Below are 6,539 nucleotides of genomic sequence, written 5' to 3'. Positions count from 1 at the left end.
CAACAAAAAAATTAGCCCAGCATGGTGGTGCATGCCTGTAGTCCAATTACTTGGGTGGCTGAGGTGAGAGGATAACTTGAGCCTGGAAGGTCAAGGCTGCAGTGAGCTGTGATGGTGTCACTGCACTCCAGCCTGGGTGAAAGAGTGAGACCTTATTCATCTCTTAAAAAAAAAAAAAAAAGAAGCTGGGGTCTTTAGGGATGTGATTGATCATGAGGGTGGAGCGCTCAGGCTGGGATTAGTGCTTTTATAAAATAAGCCCTGGGCAACAAGAATGAAACTCCATCTGAAAGAAAGAGAGAAAGAAAGAAAAAAAGCTAGCTGACATACAATTATTTATACCTATTCTTTATTTTTTTAATAAAAAATTTTTTTTCTCACTCTGTTGCCCAGGCTGGAGTGCAATGGCACGACCTCGGCTCATTGCAACCTCTGCCTCCCTGGTTCAAGTGATTCTCCTGCCTCAACCTCCTGAGTAGCTGGGATTACAGGCCTGCGCCACTACGCCCTGCTAATTTTTGTATTTTTAGTAGAGACAGGGTTTCGCCATATTGGCCAGGCTGGTCTCAAACTCCTGACCTCAGGTGATCTGCCTGCCTCGGCCTCCCAAAGTGCTAGGAGTATAGGTATGAGCCACTGCGCCTGGTCAAAAAAAAAAAAAATGTGTTTTTAGAGAGATGAGGTCTCATTGTGTTGCTCAGGCTGGTATCAAACTCCTGAGCTCAAGTGATTTCCTGGCCTCTGCCTCCCAAACTGCTAAGATTACAGGTGTGAGCCACCACACCCAGCCTGTACCTATTCATTTAAAAATTAATTGTATCCCGTCTCTAGCTTTCACAGATGTGACACTTACTTATTCTTCCATTGGTTATTGCTCTTATTCAGAGAATCCTGAAGGATTGGTAATATCCTAAAACCAAGGACTCTCTCTGTTATGGGCAACTTGTTTTCCCCCTCCCCCAAATTAGTATTTGGAAGCCCTAAACCCCGGCACCGCAGAATGTGACTGTATTTAGAAACAGGGCTGTTAAAGACGTGATAAAGTTAAAATAGGGTCATGAGGCTAGATCCAATTCCAAACTGACTGATGTCCTTAATTAATTAATTAAATAATTTTGAGTCAGAGTCTTGCTCTGTCATCCAGGCTGGAGTGCAGCGGCGCAATCTTGGCTCACTGTGACCTCCGTCTCCTGTGTTCAAGCCATTATTGTGCCTCAGCCTCCTGAGTAGCTGGGACTGCAGGCATGTGCCACCACACCTGGCTAATTTTTGTATTTTTAGTCTAGACAGGGTCTCACTATGTTGCCCAGGCTGGTCTTGAACTGCTGGCCTCAAGTGGTCTTCCTTCTTCTGCCTCCCAAAATGCTGGGATTACAGGCCTAAGCCACCATGCCTGGCTAAGAAGAGGAAATTTCGACACAGAGAGACAGCAGGGATATGTATGTATAAAGGACAGACCACGTGAGGACACAGTGCACAGTGAGAAGGCGGCCGACTGCAAGCCAGGGAGAGAGGCCTCAGAAGAAAGCAAACCTGTCAACACCTTGGTCTTAGACTTCCAAGCCTCCAGCATTGTGAGAAAATAAATTTCTGTTGTTTAAGCCACCTAGTCTGTGGCACTTTGCTATGGCAGCCTGCGCAGACAAACACAGCCTCCAGTGCTATAATTTCAGACAATCCCCTTTTTAGCCCAGAGGGAGGAACTATGATTTGACACGGGGGAGGGGGCTTTGCAAAGCGGTCCACATTGCACCCAAAGCACAGCCTGGTTTGGCAGACAGACTTAACAAGCCCAGGCCTGGGGTGTGTCTCTCGGGTGCAGCATTCTGTTTCTTGTTTTCAGGGAGTCGTTTCTGAGGGTTTCAAATCCTTCTATTCAGAAATGAGCTCGGGGACAGACAACATCCTGGTGAGGCTCCAGACTTCTGTGGAGGACTCCGCTGAGAGAGCGGTGGGAGTCTCGGGGGGGGTGGTAAATGGGGAAGACTCGGGGATACACCCAGAAGGAGGATGGTGGGAGAGGCGAGACAAAGGAGTTAGGGAGGGCAGAGGAAGGGACACGCTCTCTCAAGCATGAAACCGGCTTTCTTTCAATAGGCATAGCAAGGAAGGGCATTTCATGAGGTCTAGAGGTACAGAAGGGGCCAGGTGCAGTGGCTCATGCCTGTAATCCCAGCACTTAAGAGGGGCCAAGGCAGGAGGATCACTTGAGCCCAGGAGTTCAAGACCAGCCTGGGCCATATAGTGAGACTCTTTTTTTTAAAAAAAGAAAACATAATAATAATAACAAAAAGAAACATAGAAGGAAACACTGAAAGGGAATGATGTCGGGTGACTCGAGAAGTAATGGGGATTCAGGGGTGGCGTGGGTACCTGGCCTTCCCGCCCTGTTCTGCTTCTCTTTATAAGCCAGGGCTATGGCCTGAATGTTTGTGACCCTCCAAAATTCCCCTGTTGAAACCAGATAACCAAGGTGATGGCATTAGAAGGTGATGGGGCCATGAGGGTTCTGCCCCCATGAATGGGATTAATGTCCTTATAAAAGAGACTCCAGAGAGCTGCCGTTTTCTTTTGCCAGGTGAAGATACATAGAAAGTGCCATTTACGAGGAAGGGGTCTTCATTAGACCCCAAATCTGCTGGCACCTTGATCTTGGACTTCCCAGCCTCCAATGCTGTGAGCGATAAATTTCTAGTCTTTTTATTTTTTGCTTTTTTTTGGACAGAGTCTCACTCCACTGCCCAGGCTGAAGCACAGTGGCATAGTCTCGGCTCACTGCAATCTCTGCCTCCTAGGTTCAAGGGATTCTCATGCCTCAGCCTCCCAAGTAGCTGGGACTACAGGTGCACACCACCATGCCTGGCTAATTTTTGTATATATATATATATTTTTAGTAGAGATGGAGTTTCGCCATGTTTGCCAGGCTGGTATCGAACTCCTGGCCTCAAGTGTTCCACCTGCCTCGGTCTCTCAAAGTTCTGGGATTACAGGTGTGAGCCACTGCACCAGGCCCTATTCTTTTTATTTTATTTTACTTTTATTGAGACAGGGTCTCACTCTGTCACCCAGGCTGGAGTGTGGTGGTGTGATCACGACTCACTGTACCTCAATCTTCTGAGTTCAGGTGATCTTCCTGCCTCAGCCTCCCCAGTAGCTGGGACCACAGGCTCAAGCCACCAAGCCTGCCTAATTTAATTTTTTTTTTTTTTTTTTTTGAGATGGAGTCTTGTTCTGTTGTCAGGCTGGAGTGCAGTGGTGCGACCTCGGCTCCCTGCAACTTCTGTCTCCTGGGTTTAAGCGATTCTCCTGCCTCAGCCTCCTGAGTAGCTGGGATGACAGGCGTGCGTCACCACGCCCAGCTAATTTTTTTGTATTTTTAGCAGAGATGAGGTTTCACCATGTTGGTCATGATGGTCTTGATCCCTCACCTTATGATCTGCCTGCCTTGGCCTTCCAAAGTGTTAAAATTTTTTTTATTTGTGGAGATGGAGTCTTGCTATGTTGCCCAGGCTGGTCTTGAACTCCCAGCATCAAGCAATCCTTCTGCCTTCGCCTCCGAAAGTGCTGGGATTACAGGCATACACTACTAGATCCAGCCAAATTTACATTATTTATAAATTATCCAGTCTAAGGTATTTTGTTACAGCAACCCAAGTAGACTAATACATCCAGGAAGCTAATTTAATCATAATTCATAATTATTATCCATGACATCTATTACTCAATTATTAATCATCCATTAATCAATATTAATTATCTAGTAATCATTAACCATCGCACCTATTAACCATGCCAACCTAAATGAGAGAGTTTTTCTAAAAGAAAAAGGTATTTACTCAGGAACAGAGCATTGCAATAGGAATACAAGTCACAGTAAACTCTGTGTATATTCTGGGAGGCAAAGGGAGACAAAAGTTTTTTTGTTTTGTTTTGTTTCGGTTTTTGGAGATGGAGTTTCGCTCTTGTTGCCCAGGCTGGAGTGCAGTGGCACGATCTTGGCTCATTGCAACCTCTGCCTCCCAGGTTCAAGTGATTCTCCTGCCTCAGCCTTCCGAGTAGCTGGGATTACAGGCATGTGCCACCACACCCGCCTAATTTTGTATTTTTAGTAGAGACGGGGTTTTTCCATGTTGGTCAGGCTGGTCTTGAACTCCTGACCTCAGGTGATCTGCCCGCCTTGGCCTCCCAAAGTGCTGGGATTATAGGGATGAGCCATCACGCCCGGCCTGACAAAGGTTTTTAAACAAAAAACGAGGAGCAGTACAAAATTGTTTTGAGATAATTATCCTTGGCTACAAATATCAATAACAAGAGTATGATGCCAGTTTGAGGTTGGATGGCAATTGCTGGGAAGATGTCCTTGCAGAAGTATTATTTGTGTGTGCAAGGTTGAGGGTTTTGCAGAGTTGGAGTCTTTTGTAATAGTTTTTGTGATCAGGCATCCAACCCTGAAAAGCTTCTCCTCATGGCCTTCCCCATCTCTATTTGTCAGGGTTTTTTTTTTTTTTAATTTTCAAATTTTTATTATTTTTTTAATAGACAGAGTCTTGCTCTGTCACCCAGGCTGGCGTGCAGGGACCTGATCATAGCTCACTGCAGCCTTGAACTGAGACTACAGATACGTGCTACCACATCCAACTAATTTTCTTCTTCTTTTTTGGGGGGGGAAGGGGGACAGGGTCTTGCTATGTTGTCTAGGGTGTTCTTGAACTCCTGTGTCAGGGTTTTTGTTTGTTTGTTTTGTTTTGTTTTCAGTAGTGACTCCATTCTTTTCTGAGACAGGGTGTTGCTCTGTCTCCCAGGCTGGAGTATAGCGCTATGATCTCAGCTCACTGCAGCCTCAACCTCCCAGGCTCATGTGATTCTCCCACCTCAGCCTCCTGAGTAGCTGAGCTTACAGGCGCACACCACCACACTAGGTTAATTGTTTGTATTTTTAGTAGAGACAGGGTTTTACTATGTTGCCCAGACTGGTCTTGAACTCCTGAACTCTATATGCCCTCCGAGTGTAGGGATTTCAGGCATGAGCCACTGCGCCAGGACTGGTGACTCCATTTTGACTCTGACAACTTTCACAACCTTTACCATTTCTTTTCTCCAGCCTTCTTGTATGACAAACTCATTCTTCAATTGAAAAAAAAAATATTTACTGAGAGAAGACAGCCCCTTCTTTGCAGTGCTGCCTGTTGCACTCTTGCAATGTATTTTCATGCCTTCTCTAATAAATGCCTTTCTTTTCTTTTTCTTTTTTTGAGACAGAATCTCCCTCTGTTGCCTAGGCTGGAGTTCAATGGCTCGATCTCGGCTCACTGCAGCCTCTGCCTCCCGGGTTCATGAGATTCTCCCTCTTCAGCCTCCAGAGAAGCTAGGATTACAGTCATGCACCACCACCTGTAGCTAATTTTTGTATTTTTAGTGGAGATGGGGTTTCACCATGTTGGCTAGGCTGGGCTTGAACTCCTGACCTCAAGTGATCTACTGGCCTTGGCCTCCCAAAGTGCTGGGATTACAGGTATGTGCCACCATGCCCAGACCTAATAAATGCCTTTCTTTACCAATAAATAAATAAATAAATAAATAAATAAATAAATAAAGGGAAAAAATATTTACTGACTGCAATTGCTTTACCAGGTACTTAGCAATGGAGGAGGCAGTGCCTGCAGTCTTGAAGCTTGAAGCCTGGGTGTGCGGAGAGGCGCTGGGCGAACACACCCATGCTGTGCGTTTGGGAAGGGGCAGTAGAGGGCGCTGTGGGCACACAGGGACCGAGAACAACTGGGTGGGGAGGCCTCGGGAAGCAAGCTAAGACCCCAAGGATGAAAAGGAGTGGGAGGGACAGAACCTTGTCATGAAACCCCTGAAGTAATTGAGTGCCAGCACAGGACGCTGAAGAAGCACAGAAGGTCCGAGGCTGAGACAGCAGGTAGAGATCTTCCTGGAGGAACTTTCTAGAAACAGTTAAGGGTTTTAGACTCTTCCTAAGGGAAACGGGAAACTATGGGGGATTTTAAGAGGGGAGTGACTTGACGGCTCTGCTTGTTAGGTAGATCATGAATTAATTGTAGGAACCAGACTTGGAAGGCTCCTGCAACAGTAGTTCAAACCAGAGATGATGGTGGCTTGGGAGAGGGTGGCTTCTGTGGGGACTGAGAAGTGACAGGCTTAGAACTTCCAGGACATTCCAAGAGGTCTGCTATGGGAGTAAGGAGGAGGGAGGAGTGATTTCTTTCTTTTCTTTTTTTTTTTTTTTTTTGAGACAGAATCTTGCTCTGTCGCCCAGGCTGGAGTACAGTGGCGTGATTTCAGCTCACTACAACCTCCACCTCCTGGGTTCAAGCAATTCTCCTGCCTCAGCCTCCCAAGCAGCTGGGACTACAGACGCCCACCACCATGCCCGGCAAATTTTTGTATTTTTAGTAGAGACGGGGTTTCACCATGTTAGCCAGACTGGTCTCAAACTCCTGATCTCAGGTGATCTGCCCGCCTTGGGATCCCAGAGAGATGGGATTACAGGCATGAGCTACTGCACACAGCCGACT

At 46.5% G+C, this 6,539-nt stretch overlaps 1 protein-coding gene across 1 annotated transcript in view; it reads left to right on the top strand.

Moving 5' to 3' along the window:
• The first annotated feature begins 5,769 nt into the window (after nt 1-5,769).
• The window catches only part of LOC700344 (uncharacterized), a 54,795-nt gene continuing 54,025 nt past the window's right edge, over nt 5,770-6,539 (top strand). The window contains exon 1 of the mRNA XM_077982855.1: nt 5,770-5,923. The gene's annotated coding sequence lies outside the window, so the exon portion shown is untranslated. The remainder of the gene's footprint in view (nt 5,924-6,539) is intronic.

The sequence above is a fragment of the Macaca mulatta genome, chromosome 19 (assembly GCF_049350105.2).
Source record: "Macaca mulatta isolate MMU2019108-1 chromosome 19, T2T-MMU8v2.0, whole genome shotgun sequence".
Lineage (NCBI taxonomy): Eukaryota > Metazoa > Chordata > Mammalia > Primates > Cercopithecidae > Macaca > Macaca mulatta.
The sequence above is the reverse complement of the archived record's forward strand: the minus strand, read 5'-3'. Positions and strand labels throughout refer to the sequence as shown.